The following is a 17,274-nucleotide window of genomic DNA, read 5'->3' on the forward strand; positions in this document are numbered from 1 at the left end:
CACCCCTCAGTGCGCACCATCTCCAGGGTTCAAGATCAGCACATGTCAGCCCTCCCACCCCTCAGTGCGCACCATCTCCAGGGTTCAAGATCTGCACATGTCAGCCCTCCCACCCCTCCGCTCCACTCCAGGGTTCAATATCTGCACATGTCAGCCCTCCCAACCCTCCGCTACACTCCAGGGTTCAAGATCTGCACATGTCAGCCCCCCACCCCTCCACTCCAGGGTTCAAGATCTGCACATGTCAGCCCTCCCACCCCTCCGCTCCACTCCAGGGATCAAGATCTGCATATGTCAGCCCTCCCACCCCTCCGCTCACTCCAGGTTTCAAGATCTGCACATGTCAGCCCTCCCACCCCTCCGCTCCACTTCAGGGATCAAGATCTGCATATGTCAGCCCTCCCACCCCTCCGCTCCACTCCAGGGATCAAGATCTGCACATGTCAGCCCTCCCACCCCTCCGCTCCACTTCAGGGATCAAGATCTGCATATGTCAGCCCTCCCACCCCTCCGCTCACTCCAGGTTTCAAGATCTGCACATGTCAGCCCTCCCACCCCTCCGCTCCACTTCAGGGTTCAAGATCTACACATGTCAGCCCTCCCACCCCTCCGCTCCACTTCAGGGTTCAAGATCTACACATGTCAGCCCACCCATCCCTCAGTGCCCACCATCTCCATGGTTCAAGATCTGCACATGTCAGCCCTCCCACCCCTCAGTGCCCCCCATCTCCATGGTTCAAGATCTGCACATGTCAGCCCTCCCACCCCTCAGTGCCCCCCATCTCCAGGGTTCAAGATCCGCACATGTCAGCCCTCCCACCTCTCTGCTCCACGGTTCAAAATCTGCACATGTCAGCCCTCCCACCCCTCAGTGCCCACCATCTCCAGGGTTCAAGATCCGCACATGTCAGCCCTCCCACCCCTCCGCTCCGCTCGACTCCAGGGTTCAAGATATGCACATGTCAGCCCTCCCACCACTCCGCTCCACTCCAGGGTTCAAGATCTGCACATGTCAGCCCTCCCACCCCTCAGTGCCCACCATCTCCAGGGTTCAAGATCCGCGCATGTCAGCCCTCCCACCACTCCGCACCACTTCAGGGTTCAAGATCTGCACATGTCAGCCCTCCCACCCCTCCGCTCCACTCCAGGGTTCAAGATCTGCACATGTCAGCCCTCCCACCCCTCCGCTACACTCCAGGGTTCAAGATCTACACATGTCAGCCCTCCCACCCCTCTGCTCCACTTCAGGGTTCAAGATCTGCACATGTCAGCCTCCCCACCCCTCAGTGCCCACCATCTCCAGGGTTCAAGATCCGCACATGTCAGCCCTCCCACCACTCCGCTCCACTCCAGTGTTCAAGATATGCACATGTCAGCCCTCCCAACCCTCCGCTCCACTCCAGGGTTCAAGATCCGCGCATGTCAGCCCTCCCACCACTCCGCTCCACTCCAGTGTTCAAGATATGCACATGTCAGCCCTCCCAACCCTCCGCTACACTCCAGGGTTCAAGATCTGCACATGTCAGCCCTCCCACCACTCCGCTCCACTCCAGGGTTCAAGATCTGCACATGTCAGCCGTCCCACCCCTCAGTGCCCACCATCTCCAGGGTTCGAGATCTGCACATGTCAGCCCTCCCATCCCTCCGCTACACTCCAGGGTTCAAGATCTGCACATGTCAGCCCTCCCACCCCTCAGTGCCCACCATCTCCAGGGTTCAAGATCTGCACATGTCAGCCCCCCACCCCTCCACTCCAGGGTTCAAGATCTGCACATGTCAGCCCTCCCACCCCTCCGCTCCACTCCAGGGTTCAAGATCTGCACATGTCAGCCCTCCCACCCCTCCGCTCACTCCAGGTTTCAAGATCTGCACATGTCAGCCCTCCCACCCCTCCGCTCCACTTCAGGGTTCAAGATCTACACATGTCAGCCCACCCATCCCTCAGTGCCCACCATCTCCATGGTTCAAGATCTGCACATGTCAGCCCTCCCACCCCTCAGTGCCCCCCATCTCCATGGTTCAAGATCTGCACATGTCAGCCCTCCCACCCCTCAGTGCCCCCCATCTCCAGGGTTCAAGATCCGCACATGTCAGCCCTCCCACCCCTCCGCTACACTCCAGGGTTCAAGATCTGCACATGTCAGCCCTCCCACCCCTCCGCTCCGCTCGACTCCAGGGTTCAAGATCTGCACATGTCAGCCCTCCCACCACTCCGCTCGACTCCAGGGTTCAAGATCTGCACATGTCAGCCCTCCCACCACTCCGCTCCACTCCAGGGTTCAAGATCCGCGCATGTCAGCCCTCCCACCACTCCGCACCACTTCAGGGTTCAAGATCTGCACATGTCAGCCCTCCCACCCCTCCGCTCTGCTCCACTTCAGGGTTCAAGATCTGCACATGGCAGCCTCCCCACCCCTCAGTGCCCACCATCTCCAGGGTTCAAGATCTACACATGTCAGCCCTCCCACCCCTCAGTGCGCACCATCTCCAGGGTTCAAGATCAGCACATGTCAGCCCTCCCACCACTCCGCTCCACTCCAGTGTTCAAGATATGCACATGTCAGCCCTCCCACTCCTCCGCTCCACTCCAGGTTTCAAGATCCGTGCATGTCAGCCCTCCCACCCCTCCGCTCCACTCCAGGGTTCAAGATCCGCACATGTCAGCCCTCCCACCCCTCCGCTCCACTCCAGGGTTCAAGATCCGCGCATGTCAGCCCTCCCACCCCTCCGCTCCACTCCAGGGTTCAAGATCTGCACATGTCAGCCCTCCCACCCCTCCGCTCCACTCCAGGGTTCAAGATCTGCACATGTCAGCCCTCCCACCCCTCAGTGCCCCCCATCTCCAGGGTTCAAGATCTGCACATGTCAGCCCTCCGACCCCTCCGCACCGCTCCACTCCAGGGTTCAAGATCTGCACATGTCAGCCCTCCCACCCCTCAGTGCCCCCCATCTCCAGGGTTCAAGATCTGCACATGTCAGCCCTCCGACCCCTCCGCACCACTCCACTCCAGGGTTCAAGATCTGCGCATGTCAGCCCTCCCACCCCTCCGCTCACTCCAGGGTTCAAGATCTGCACATGTCAGCCCTCCCACCCCTCAGGGCCCAACATCTCCAGGGTTCAAGATCTGCACATGTCAGCCCTCCCACCCCTCAGTGCCCCCCATCTCCAGGGTTCAAGATCTACACATGTCATCTCTCCCGTCCCTCCGCTACACTCCAGGGTTCAAGATCTGCACATGTCAGCCCTCCCACCCCTCAGTGCGCACCATCTCCAGGGTTCAAGATCAGCACATGTCAGCCCTCCCACCCCTCAGTGCGCACCATCTCCAGGGTTCAAGATCAGCACATGTCAGCCCTCCCACCCCTCAGTGCGCACTATCTCCAGGGTTCAAGATCAGCACATGTCAGCCCTCCCACCCCTCAGTGCGCACCATCTCCAGGGTTCAAGATCAGCACATGTCAGCCCTCCCACCCCTCCGCCCCGCTCCACTCCAGGGTTCAAGATCCGCGCATGTCAGCCCTCACACCCCTCCGCCCCGCTCCACTTCAGGGTTCAAGATCTGCACATGTCAGCCCTCCCACCCCTCCACTCACTCCAGGGTTCAAGATCTGCACATGTCAGCCCTCCCACCCCTCAGGGCCCAACATCTCCAGGGTTCAAGATCTGCACATGTCAGCCCTCCCACCCCTCCGCTCCACTACAGGGTTCTAGATCTTCACATGTCAGCCCTCCCACCCCTCAGTCCCCACCATCTCCAGGGTTCAAGATCTGCACATGTCAGCCCTCCCACCCCTCCGCTCCACTCCCGGGTTCTAGATCTGCACATGTCAGCCCTCCCACCCCTCCGCACCACTCCAGGGTTCAAGATCTGCACATGTCAGCCCTCCCACCCCTCCACTCCAGGGTTCAAGATATGCACATGTCAGCCCTCCCACCCCTCCGCTCCGCTCCACTCCAGGGTTCAAGATATGCACATGTCAGCCCTCCCACCCCTCCGCTCACTCCAGGGTTCAAGATCTGCACATGTCAGCTCTCCCACCACTCAGTGCCCACCATCTCCAGGGTTCAAGATCTGCACATGTCTGCCCCCCCAACCCTCCACTCCAGGGTTCAAGATCTGCACATGTCAGCCCTCCCACCCCTCCGCTCCACTCCAGGGTTCAAGATCTGCACATGTCAGCCCTCCCACCCCTCCACTCCAGGGTTCAAGATCTGCACATGTCAGCCCTCCCACCCCTCCGCTCCGCTCCAGGGTTCAAGATCTGCACATGTCAGCCCTCCCACCTCTCAGTGCCCACCATCTCCAGGGTTCAAGATCCGCACATGTCAGCCCTCCCACCCCTCAGTGCCCACCATCTCCAGGGTTCAAGATCCGTACATGTCAGCCCTCCGACCCCTCCGCACCACTCCAGGGTTCAATATCCGCACATGTCAGCCCCCCCACCCCTCCGCTCCACTCCAGGGTTCAAGATCCGCGCATGTCAGCCCTCCCACCACTCGGCTCCACTCCGCTCCACTCCAGGGTTCAAGATCCGCGCATGTCAGCCCTCCCACCACTCCGCTCCACTCCAGTGTTCAAGATATGCACATGTCAGCCCTCCAACCCCTCCGCTCCACTCCAGGGTTCAAGATCCGCACATGTCAGCCCTCCCACCACTCCGCTCCACTCCAGTGTTCAAGATATGCACATGTCAGCCCTCCCACCCCTCAGTGCCCACCATCTCCAGGGTTCAAGATCTGCACATGTCAGCCCTCCCACCCCTCAGTGCCCACCATCTCCAGGGTTCAAGATCTGAACATGTCAGCCCTTCCACCCCTCAGTGCGCACCATCTCCAGGGTTCAAGATCAGCACATGTCAGCCCTCCCACCCCTCCGCTCACTCCAGGGTTCAAGATCTGCACTTGTCAGCCCTCCCACCCCTCAGGGCCCAACATCTCCAGGGTTCAAGATCTGCACATGTCAGCCCTCCCACCCCTCCGCTCCGCTCCAGGGTTCAAGATCTGCACATGTCAGCCCTCCCACCTCTCAGTGCCCACCATCTCCAGGGTTCAAGATCCGCACATGTCAGCCCTCCCACCCCTCAGTGCCCACCATCTCCAGGGTTCAAGATCCGTACATGTCAGCCCTCCGACCCCTCCGCACCACTCCAGGGTTCAATATCCGCACATGTCAGCCCCCCCACCCCTCCGCTCCACTCCAGGGTTCAAGATCCGCGCATGTCAGCCCTCCCACCACTCGGCTCCACTCCGCTCCACTCCAGGGTTCAAGATCCGCGCATGTCAGCCCTCCCACCACTCCGCTCCACTCCAGTGTTCAAGATATGCACATGTCAGCCCTCCAACCCCTCCGCTCCACTCCAGGGTTCAAGATCCGCACATGTCAGCCCTCCCACCCCTCCGCCCCGCTCCACTCCAGGGTTCAAGATCCGCGCATGTCAGCCCTCACACCCCTCCGCCCCGCTCCACTTCAGGGTTCAAGATCTGCACATGTCAGCCCTCCCACCCCTCCACTCACTCCAGGGTTCAAGATCTGCACATGTCAGCCCTCCCACCCCTCAGTGCGCACCATCTCCAGGGTTCAAGATCAGCACATGTCAGCCCTCCCACCCCTCAGTGCGCACCATCTCCAGGGTTCAAGATCAGCACATGTCAGCCCTCCCACCCCTCCGCCCCGCTCCACTCCAGGGTTCAAGATCCGCGCATGTCAGCCCTCACACCCCTCCGCCCCGCTCCACTTCAGGGTTCAAGATCTGCACATGTCAGCCCTCCCACCCCTCCACTCACTCCAGGGTTCAAGATCTGCACATGTCAGCCCTCCCACCCCTCAGGGCCCAACATCTCCAGGGTTCAAGATCTGCACATGTCAGCCCTCCCACCCCTCCGCTCCACTACAGGGTTCTAGATCTTCACATGTCAGCCCTCCCACCCCTCAGTCCCCACCATCTCCAGGGTTCAAGATCTGCACATGTCAGCCCTCCCACCCCTCCGCTCCACTCCCGGGTTCTAGATCTGCACATGTCAGCCCTCCCACCCCTCCGCACCACTCCAGGGTTCAAGATCTGCACATGTCAGCCCTCCCACCCCTCCACTCCAGGGTTCAAGATATGCACATGTCAGCCCTCCCACCCCTCCGCTCCGCTCCACTCCAGGGTTCAAGATATGCACATGTCAGCCCTCCCACCCCTCCGCTCACTCCAGGGTTCAAGATCTGCACATGTCAGCTCTCCCACCACTCAGTGCCCACCATCTCCAGGGTTCAAGATCTGCACATGTCTGCCCCCCCAACCCTCCACTCCAGGGTTCAAGATCTGCACATGTCAGCCCTCCCACCCCTCCGCTCCACTCCAGGGTTCAAGATCTGCACATGTCAGCCCTCCCACCCCTCCGCTCCAGGGTTCAAGATCTGCACATGTCAGCCCTCCCACCCCTCCGCTCCGCTCCAGGGTTCAAGATCTGCACATGTCAGCCCTCCCACCTCTCAGTGCCCACCATCTCCAGGGTTCAAGATCCGCACATGTCAGCCCTCCCACCCCTCAGTGCCCACCATCTCCAGGGTTCAAGATCCGTACATGTCAGCCCTCCGACCCCTCCGCACCACTCCAGGGTTCAATATCCGCACATGTCAGCCCCCCCACCCCTCCGCTCCACTCCAGGGTTCAAGATCCGCGCATGTCAGCCCTCCCACCACTCGGCTCCACTCCGCTCCACTCCAGGGTTCAAGATCCGCGCATGTCAGCCCTCCCACCACTCCGCTCCACTCCAGTGTTCAAGATATGCACATGTCAGCCCTCCAACCCCTCCGCTCCACTCCAGGGTTCAAGATCCGCACATGTCAGCCCTCCCACCACTCCGCTCCACTCCAGTGTTCAAGATATGCACATGTCAGCCCTCCCACCCCTCAGTGCCCACCATCTCCAGGGTTCAAGATCTGCACATGTCAGCCCTCCCACCCCTCAGTGCCCACCATCTCCAGGGTTCAAGATCTGAACATGTCAGCCCTTCCACCCCTCAGTGCGCACCATCTCCAGGGTTCAAGATCAGCACATGTCAGCCCTCCCACCCCTCCGCTCACTCCAGGGTTCAAGATCTGCACTTGTCAGCCCTCCCACCCCTCAGGGCCCAACATCTCCAGGGTTCAAGATCTGCACATGTCAGCCCTCCCACCCCTCCGCTCCGCTCCAGGGTTCAAGATCTGCACATGTCAGCCCTCCCACCTCTCAGTGCCCACCATCTCCAGGGTTCAAGATCCGCACATGTCAGCCCTCCCACCCCTCAGTGCCCACCATCTCCAGGGTTCAAGATCCGTACATGTCAGCCCTCCGACCCCTCCGCACCACTCCAGGGTTCAATATCCGCACATGTCAGCCCCCCCACCCCTCCGCTCCACTCCAGGGTTCAAGATCCGCGCATGTCAGCCCTCCCACCACTCGGCTCCACTCCGCTCCACTCCAGGGTTCAAGATCCGCGCATGTCAGCCCTCCCACCACTCCGCTCCACTCCAGTGTTCAAGATATGCACATGTCAGCCCTCCAACCCCTCCGCTCCACTCCAGGGTTCAAGATCCGCACATGTCAGCCCTCCCACCACTCCGCTCCACTCCAGTGTTCAAGATATGCACATGTCAGCCCTCCCACCCCTCAGTGCCCACCATCTCCAGGGTTCAAGATCTGCACATATCAGCCCTCCCACCCCTCAGTGCCCACCATCTCCAGGGTTCAAGATCTGCACATGTCAGCCCTCCCACCCCTCAGTGCCCACCATCTCCAGGGTTCAAGATCTGCACATGTCAGCCCTCCCACCCCTCCGCTCCACTCCAGGGTTCTAGATCTGCACATGTCAGCCCTCCCACCCCTCCGCACCACTCCAGGGTTCAAGATCCGCACATGTCCGCCCTCCCACCCCTCCGCTCCACTCCAGGGTTCAAGATTCACGCATGTCAGCCCTCCCACCCCTCCGCTACACTCCAGGGTTCAAATACTGCACATGTCAGCCCTCCCACCCCTCCGCTCCGCTCCACTCCAGGGTTCAAGATATGCACATGTCAGCCCTCCCACCCCTCCACTCCAGGGTTCAAGATCTGCACATGTCAGCCCTCCCACCCCTCCTCTCACTCCAGGGTTCAAGATCTGCATATGTCAGCTCTCCCACCCCTCAGTGCCCACCATCTCCAGGGTTCAAGATCTGCACATGTCTGCCCCCCCACCCCTCCACTCCAGGGTTCAAGATCTGCACATGTCAGCCCTCCCACCCCTCCGCTCCACTCCAGGGTTCAAGATCTGCACATGTCAGCCCTCCCACCCCTCCGCTCCAGGGTTCAAGATCTGCACATGTCAGCCCTCCCACCCCTCCGCTCCGCTCCAGGGTTCAAGATCTGCACATGTCAGCCCTCCCACCTCTCAGTGCCCACCATCTCCAGGGTTCAAGATCCGCACATGTCAGCCCTCCCACCCCTCCGCTCACTCCAGGGTTCAAGATCTGCACATGTCAGCTCTCCCACCCCTCAGTGCCCACCATCTCCAGGGTTCAAGATCTGCACATGTCTGCCCCCCCACCCCTCCACTCCAGGGTTCAAGATCTGCACATGTCAGCCCTCCCACCCCTCCGCTCCACTCCAGGGTTCAAGATCTGCACATGTCAGCCCTCCCACCCCTCCGCTCCAGGGTTCAAGATCTGCACATGTCAGCCCTCCCACCCCTCCGCTCCGCTCCAGGGTTCAAGATCTGTACATGTCAGCCCTCCCACCTCTCAGTGCCCACCATCTCCAGGGTTCAAGATCCGCACATGTCAGCCCTCCCACCCCTCAGTGCCCACCATCTCCAGGGTTCAAGATCCGTACATGTCAGCCCTCCGACCCCTCCGCACCACTCCAGGGTTCAATATCCGCACATGTCAGCCCCCCCACCCCTCCGCTCCACTCCAGGGTTCAAGATCCGCGCATGTCAGCCCTCCCACCACTCGGCTCCACTCCGCTCCACTCCAGGGTTCAAGATCCGCGCATGTCAGCCCTCCCACCACTCCGCTCCACTCCAGTGTTCAAGATATGCACATGTCAGCCCTCCAACCCCTCCGCTCCACTCCAGGGTTCAAGATCCGCACATGTCAGCCCTCCCACCACTCCGCTCCACTCCAGTGTTCAAGATATGCACATGTCAGCCCTCCCACCCCTCAGTGCCCACCATCTCCAGGGTTCAAGATCTGCACATGTCAGCCCTCCCACCCCTCAGTGCGCACCATCTCCAGGGTTCAAGATCAGCACATGTCAGCCCTCCCACCCCTCCGCTCACTCCAGGGTTCAAGATCTGCACTTGTCAGCCCTCCCACCCCTCAGGGCCCAACATCTCCAGGGTTCAAGATCTGCACATGTCAGCCCTCCCACCCCTCAGTGCCCACCATCTCCAGGGTTCAAGATCTGCACATGTCAGCCCTCCCACCCCTCAGTGCGCACCATCTCCAGGGTTCAAGATCAGCACATGTCAGCCCTCCCACCCCTCCGCTCACTCCAGGGTTCAAGATCCGCGCATGTCAGCCCTCCCACCACTCGGCTCCACTCCGCTCCACTCCAGGGTTCAAGATCCGCGCATGTCAGCCCTCCCACCACTCCGCTCCACTCCAGTGTTCAAGATATGCACATGTCAGCCCTCCAACCCCTCCGCTCCACTCCAGGGTTCAAGATCCGCACATGTCAGCCCACCCACCACTCCACTCCACTCCAGTGTTCAAGATATGCACATGTCAGCCCTCCCACCCCTCAGTGCCCACCATCTCCAGGGTTCAAGATCTGCACATGTCAGCCCTCCCACCCCTCAGTGCGCACCATCTCCAGGGTTCAAGATCAGCACATGTCAGCCCTCCCGCCCCTCCGCTCACTCCAGGGTTCAAGATCTGCACTTGTCAGCCCTCCCACCCCTCAGGGCCCAACATCTCCAGGGTTCAAGATCTGCACATGTCAGCCCTCCCACCCCTCAGTGCCCACCATCTCCAGGGTTCAAGATCTGCACATGTCAGCCCTCCCACCCCTCAGTGCGCACCATCTCCAGGGTTCAAGATCAGCACATGTCAGCCCTCCCACCCCTCCGCTCACTCCAGGGTTCAAGATCTGCACTTGTCAGCCCTCCCACCCCTCAGGGCCCAACATCTCCAGGGTTCAAGATCTGCACATGTCAGCCCTCCCACCCCTCCGCTCCACTCCAGGGTTCTAGATCTGCACATGTCAGCCCTCTCACCCCTCAGTGCCCACCATCTCCAGGGTTCAAGATCTGCACATGTCAGCCCTCCCACCCCTCCGCTCCACTCCAGGGTTCTAGATCTGCACATGTCAGCCCTCCCACCCCTCCGCACCACTCCAGGGTTCAAGATCCGCACATGTCCGCCCTCCCACCCCTCCGCTCCACTCCAGGGTTCAAGATTCACGCATGTCAGCCCTCCCACCCCTCCGCTCCGCTCCACTCCAGGGTTCAAGATATGCACATGTCAGCCCTCCCACCCCTCCACTCCAGGGTTCAAGATCTGCACATGTCAGCCCTCCCACCCCTCCTCTCACTCCAGGGTTCAAGATCTGCATATGTCAGCTCTCCCACCCCTCAGTGCCCACCATCTCCAGGGTTCAAGATCTGCACATGTCTGCCCCCCCACCCCTCCACTCCAGGGTTCAAGATCTGCACATGTCAGCCCTCCCACCCCTCCGCTCCACTCCAGGGTTCAAGATCTGCACATGTCAGCCCTCCCACCCCTCCGCTCCAGGGTTCAAGATCTGCACATGTCAGCCCTCCCACCCCTCCGCTCCGCTCCAGGGTTCAAGATCTGCACATGTCAGCCCTCCCACCTCTCAGTGCCCACCATCTCCAGGGTTCAAGATCCGCACATGTCAGCCCTCCCACTCCTCCGCTCCACTTCAGGGTTCAAGATCTGCACATGTCAGCCCCCCCACCCCTCTACTCCAGGGTTCAAGATCCGCGCATGTCAGCCCTCCCACCCCTCCGCTCCACTTCAGGGTTCAAGATCCGCACATGTCAGCCATCCAACCCCTCCGCTCCACTTCAGGGTTCAAGATCTGCACATGTCAGCCCTCCCACCCCTCCGCTCCACTCCAGGGTTCAAGATCTGCACATGTCAGCCCTCCCACCCCTCAGTGCCCACCATCTCCAGGGTTCAAGATCTGCACATGTCAGCCCTCCCACCGCTCCGCTCACTCCAGGGTTCAAGATCTGCACATGTCAGCTCTCCCACCCCTCAGTGCCCCCCATCTCCAGGGTTCAAGATCTGCACATGTCAGCCCTCCCAACCCTCCGCTACGCTCCAGGGTTCAAGATCTGTACATGTCAGCCCTCCCACCCCTCAGTGCCCACCATCTCCAGGGTTCAAGATCTGCACATGTCTGCCCCCCCACCCCTCCACTCCAGGGTTCAAGATCTGCACATGTCAGCCCTCCCACCCCTCCGCTCCAGGGTTCAAGATCTGCACATGTCAGCCCCCCCACCCCTCTACTCCAGGGTTCAAGATCTGCACATGTCAGCCCTCCCACCCCTCCGCTCCACTTCAGGGTTCAAGATCCGCACATGTCAGCCCTCCCACCCCTCCGCTCCACTTCAGGGTTCAAGATCCGCACATGTCAGCCCTCCCACCCCTTCGCTCCACTTCAGGGTTCAAGATCTGCACATGTCAGCCCTCCCACCTCTCCGCTCCACTCCAGGGTTCAAGATCGGCACATGTCAGCCCTCCCACCCCTCCGCTCCACTTTAGGGTTCAAGATCTGCACATGTCAGCCCTCCCACCCCTCCGCTCCACTCCAGGGTTCAAGATCTGCACATGTCAGCCCTCCCACCCCTCAGTGCCCACCATCTCCAGGGTTCAAGATCTGCACATGTCAGCCCTCCCAACCCTCCGCTACGCTCCAGGGTTCAAGATCTGCACATGTCAGCCCTCCCACCCCTCAGTGCCCACCATCTCTAGGGTTCAAGATCTGCACATGTCTGCCCCCCCACCCCTCCACTCCAGGGTTCAAGATCTGCACATGTCAGCCCTCCCACCCCTCCGCTCCAGGGTTCAAGATCTGCACATGTCAGCCCTCCCACCCCTCAGTGCCCACCATCTCCAGGGTTCAAGATCCGCACATGTCTGCCCCCCCACCCCTCCACTCCAGGGTTCAAGATCTGCACATATCAGCCCTCCCACCCCTCCGCTCCACTCCACGGTTCAAGATCTGCACATGTCAGCCCTCCCACCCCTCAGTGCCCCCCATCTCCAGGGTTCAAGATCCGCACATGTCTGCCCCCCCACCCCTCCACTCCAGGGTTCAAGATCTGCACATATCAGCCCTCCCACCCCTCCGCTCCACTTCAGGGTTCAAGATCTGCACATGCCAGCCCTCCCACCCCTCCGCTCCAGGGTTCAAGATCTGCACATATCAGCCCTCCCACCCCTCCGCTCCACTTCAGGGTTCAAGATCTGCACATGTCAGCCCTCCCACCCCTCCGCTCCAGGGTTCAAGATCTGCACATGTCAGCCCTCCCACCCCTCCGCTCCACTCCACGGTTTAAGATCTGCACATGTCAGCCCTCCCACCCCTCCGCTCCACTTCAGGGTTCAAGATCTGCACATGTCAGCCCTCCCACCCCTCCGCTCACTCCAGGTTTCAAGATCTGCACATGTCAGCCCTCCCACCCCTCCGCTCCACTCCAGGGTTCAAGATCTGTACATGTCAGCCCTCCCACCCCTCAGTGCCCCCCATCTCCAGGGTTCAAGATCTGCACATGTCAGCCCTCCCACCCCTCAGTGCCCCCCATCTCCAGGGTTCAAGATCTGCACATGTCAGCCCTCCCATCCCTCAGTGCCCCCCATCTCCAGGGTTCAAGATCAGCACATGTCAGCCCTCCCACTCCTCCGCTCCACTCCAGGGTTCAAGATCTACACATGTCAGCCCTCCCACCCCTCCGCTCCACTCCAGGGTTCAAGATCTACACATGTCAGCCCTCCCACCCCTCCGCTCCGCTCCACTCCACTCCAGGGTTCAAGATCTGTACATGTCAGCCCTCCCACCCCTCAGTGCCCCCCATCTCCAGGGTTCAAGATCTGCACATGTCAGCCCTCCCACCCCTCAGTGCCCCCCATCTCCAGGGTTCAAGATCTGCACATGTCAGCCCTCCCATCCCTCAGTGCCCCCCATCTCCAGGGTTCAAGATCTGCACATGTCAGCCCTCCCATCCCTCAGTGCGCACCATCTCCAGGGTTCAAGAGCAGCACATGTCAGCCCTCCCACCCCTCAGTGCCCCCCATCTCCAGGGTTCAAGATCTGCACATGTCAGCCCTCCCACCCCTCCACTCCACTCCAGGGTTCAAGATCTGCACATGTCAGCCCTCCCACCCCTCAGTGCCCCCCATCTCCAGGGTTCAAGATCTGCACATGTCAGCCCTCCCACCCCTCCACTCCACTCCAGGGTTCAAGATCTGCGCATGTCAGCCCTCCCACCCCTCCACTCCACTCCAGGGTTCAAGATCTGCACATGTCAGCCCTCCCACCCCTCAGTGCCCACCATCTCCAGGGTTCAAGATCCGCACATGTCAGCCCTCCCACCCCTCCGCTCCACTCCAGGGTTCAAGATCCGCGCATGTCAGCCCTCCCACCCCTCCGCTCCGCTCCACTCCATGGTTCAAGATCTGTACATGTCAGCCCTCCCACCCCTCAGTGCGCACCATCTCCAGGGTTCAATATCTGCACATGTCAGCCCTCCCCCCCCTCCACTCCACTCCAGGGTTCAAGATCTGCACATGTCAGCCCTCCCACCCCTCAGTGCCCCCCATCTCCAGGGTTCAATATCTGCACATGTCAGCCCTCCCACCCCTCCGCTCCACTCCAAGGTTCAAGATCAGCACATGTCAGCCCTCCCACCCCTCCGCTCCACTCTAGGGTTCAAGATCCGCACATGTCAGCCCTCCCACCCCTCAGTGCGCACCATCTCCAGGGTTCAAGATCTGCACATGTCAGCCCTCCCACCCCTCAGTGCCCCCCATCTCCATGGTTCAAGATCTGCACATGTCAGCCCTCCCACCCCTCCGCTCACTCCAGGGTTCAAGATCCGCACATGTCAGCCCTCCCACCCCTCCACTCCAGGGTTCAAGATCCGCACATGTCAGCCCTCCCACCTCTCAGTGCCCCCCATCTCCAGGGTTCAAGATCCGCACATGTCAGCCCTCCCACCCCTCAGTGCCCCCCATCTCCAGGGTTCAAGATCTGCACATGTCATCCCTCCCACCCCTCAGTGCCCCCCATCTCCAGGGTTCAAGATCCGCACATGTCAGCCCTCCCACCCCTCCGCTCCACTCCAGGGTTCAAGATCTGCGCATGTCAGCCCTCCCACCACTCCATCAATCCAGTGATTAGTGATCGCTTTTACAGACGCTGTCATAAATGTAAACTCTTCACAGGCGGCCTCGCCAGATCACTAGACAAGAGTTATTTAGCATCAGGATGAAACATTATTTACCAATAAAGAATACAAGTTAATCTCAACTACAACGATCAGGAAAACAGGTTCAGGCAAAAGAACGATGCAACAAAAACCAGCACCTAATATACATGTCTGATCCTCTGTATGCGCATGAATGGTGTCAGTTAATGTGCATGTGTGATTGTGCTAATGTGTGTGTATTTGCAGTGCATATATGTATGTGCATGCTTGTCTGTGTGTGTTGGACGGTGACCTCAGGAGCGAGCAGGAATTGTACCTGATCACCCTAGGGCCACCTTCCTAAGTACAAAGTCGAGCCCTGGTGGAAGACTTCTCAGGGGGAGAGTCTCGGATCTAGGATCGTACACACTATACAAGCACCACACGACAAAGAGACACCACACCGCAGCTTCTTAAGAACGTTTCTTTATCTCGTGATTCAAAAGGATCTTTATGATCGGCAAAGGCAGGTATTTACAAATAGGGAAAGGGCCCATTGAGTCTCGGTCAGGGTAGGGGTAGCGGGACAGTCTTACGGTTCAATGTCAATATCGGTGCGTATCCGGCGCACAGCTCTCAATCCTCGAGCCGGGGGATACGATGCGATCTTGGGGGTCCAGCCGGACCAGGAGAGTCAGGGAGCCGCGAGTCACTCAGCAGGGCTCAAGCAAGATGTCGGAGGTCTTACGGTCTTCAGGGGAGCCGCGAGTCACTCAGCCGGGCTCAGGTGTTCCCAAGTTGCAGGAGGAGCCGCGAGTCACTCAGCAGGGCTCAGATGTTCCAAGTCGCAGGGGAGCCGCGAGTCACTCATCAGGGCTCAGATGTTCCAAAGTTGCACGAGAGACGCGAGTCACTCAGCAGGGCTTGGGTGTTTCCAAAGTCGCAGGGGAGCCGCGAGTCACTCAGCAGGCTCAGGTGGTTCCAGCAGAGGTCCTTCTCCGCCGAGCGAGCCGCGACCACGTCTGCAGGACTCTCGTCGTTTCAGAGTGGAATCTCTCGATAGTCCCAGAGCATCCCCAGTTATAGGACTGTTCCTCTTTGATCTCCGGAGTTCTGGTATGCGGGGGTCTTGACACCTGGGGGCCGCTTGTTGGGGTTTCCTGCCACGCGGCCCTTTGGTCCATTCATGTCAGGTTCGAGAGGAGTCCCAGACACACAGCAGGCGTGGAGCCAGCCCTCAGGGTGGCCGGAGGGCGATCGAAACCCATCTCTCGAAGGGAGGTCGGAGGTGTGAGAGAAACTGCTCCTCCCTCTCTCACTCAAGGGGAGCGCGCTGTCCTCCAGCCAGGGTGGCGCCTCTCGGCCTAGGCCGCGCTGGATCGGGTGGCCATCTTAGATGCCGGACAGTGGGCACACAGGGCCTACGGGCCGGGAAGATGGAGGCACGGGCGGGGGCAGTCCGGGGGCGGGTGTGGGTAACATGGAGGGAAGGGTTGGTAGGCCGGGGGACTCAGGGGTCTGTTGCGGGGTACAGCTCGGAAGGGGGTGGCTAAGGATCAGGGAGGACCACGCCACGAGGCCGGGTCTAACATGCGTCCCCCCCAGCTGAAAGTCGGGGAGAACTACCCATCCTCTTGGGGGTTCTCTTCGCTGAGGCGGAAGAACCTGGAGAGGCCGTCAGCGTTGGCGTGGTTGGTACCAGGGCGATGCTCTACAGTGAAATCCATCCCCTGGAGGGAGATCGACCATCGCAGCAGTTTGGGGTTCTCGCCCCTCATCTGCATCAACCACCGCAATGGTCGATGATCCGTCTGGACTCGGAAATGGGTTCCGAACAAGTAGGGCCGTAACTTCTTTAGGGCCCAGACTACTGCGAACGCTTCTCGTTCGATGGTGCTCCACCTCTGCTGTCTGGGGAGTAGCCTCCGGCTAATGAAGGCTACAGGCTGGTCTAGACTTTCCTCATTCATTTGGGACAGTACGGCCCCAATGCCGTGTTCCGAAGCATCAGTCTGTACCAAAAACTCTTTTGAGTAATCAGGGGCTCGTAGCACGGGGCAGTACACATGGCTTTCTTGAGGGCGTCGAACGCCCCTTGGCAGGCTGGGGTCCACTGCACCTTCTTGGGCTGCTTTTTGGACGTTAGTTCTGTGAGGGGACCTACGAGGCTGCCGTAACTACTGATGAACCTCCGGTAGTAGCCGGTGAGGCCCAGGAAGGCTCGGACCTCTGTCTGGGTGGTTGGTGGTTCCCAGGCTAAGATGGCATCGATCTTAGGCTGTAGAGGGGCGACTTGCCCGCTTCCGACCTGGTGTCCCATGTAGACCACCGATCCTTGCCCAATCTGGCATTTGCTCGCTTTCACTGTGAGGCCTGCCTGGCGCAGGGTCATCAGCACCCTCCAGAGGTGCTGGAGGTGCTCACTCCATTCGGAACTGAAAACCGCGATATCGTCCAGATATGCGGCGCTGAACTCTTCCAACCCGGCCAGTACTCTGTTTACCAGTCTCTGAAAAGTGGCCGGGGCATTTTTCATCCCGAAGGGCATCACGCGAAAGCGATAGTGCCCATCCGGGGTGGAGAAGGCGGACCGCTCCTTGGCTCCCTCCGTGAGCGCAATTTGCCAGTATCCGCAGGTCAAGTCAAAGGTGCTGAGAAAATGAGCAGACCCGAGACGGTCAATGAGCTCATCGGCGCGGGGGATAGGGTGAGCGTCGGCTCGGGTGATGGCATTGAGCCCCCGGTAGTCCACGCAGAACCTCAGTTCAGGGGCGACACCCGGGGCAGCGGCTTTCGGGACCAGCACCACTGGGCTGGCCCAGGGGCTGTCTGAGGGTTCGACCACCCCCAAGGACAACATCTTCGAGACCTCGGCCTGGATGCAGGACC

Source organism: Lissotriton helveticus, chromosome 10 (assembly GCF_964261635.1).
Source record: "Lissotriton helveticus chromosome 10, aLisHel1.1, whole genome shotgun sequence".
Lineage (NCBI taxonomy): Eukaryota > Metazoa > Chordata > Amphibia > Caudata > Salamandridae > Lissotriton > Lissotriton helveticus.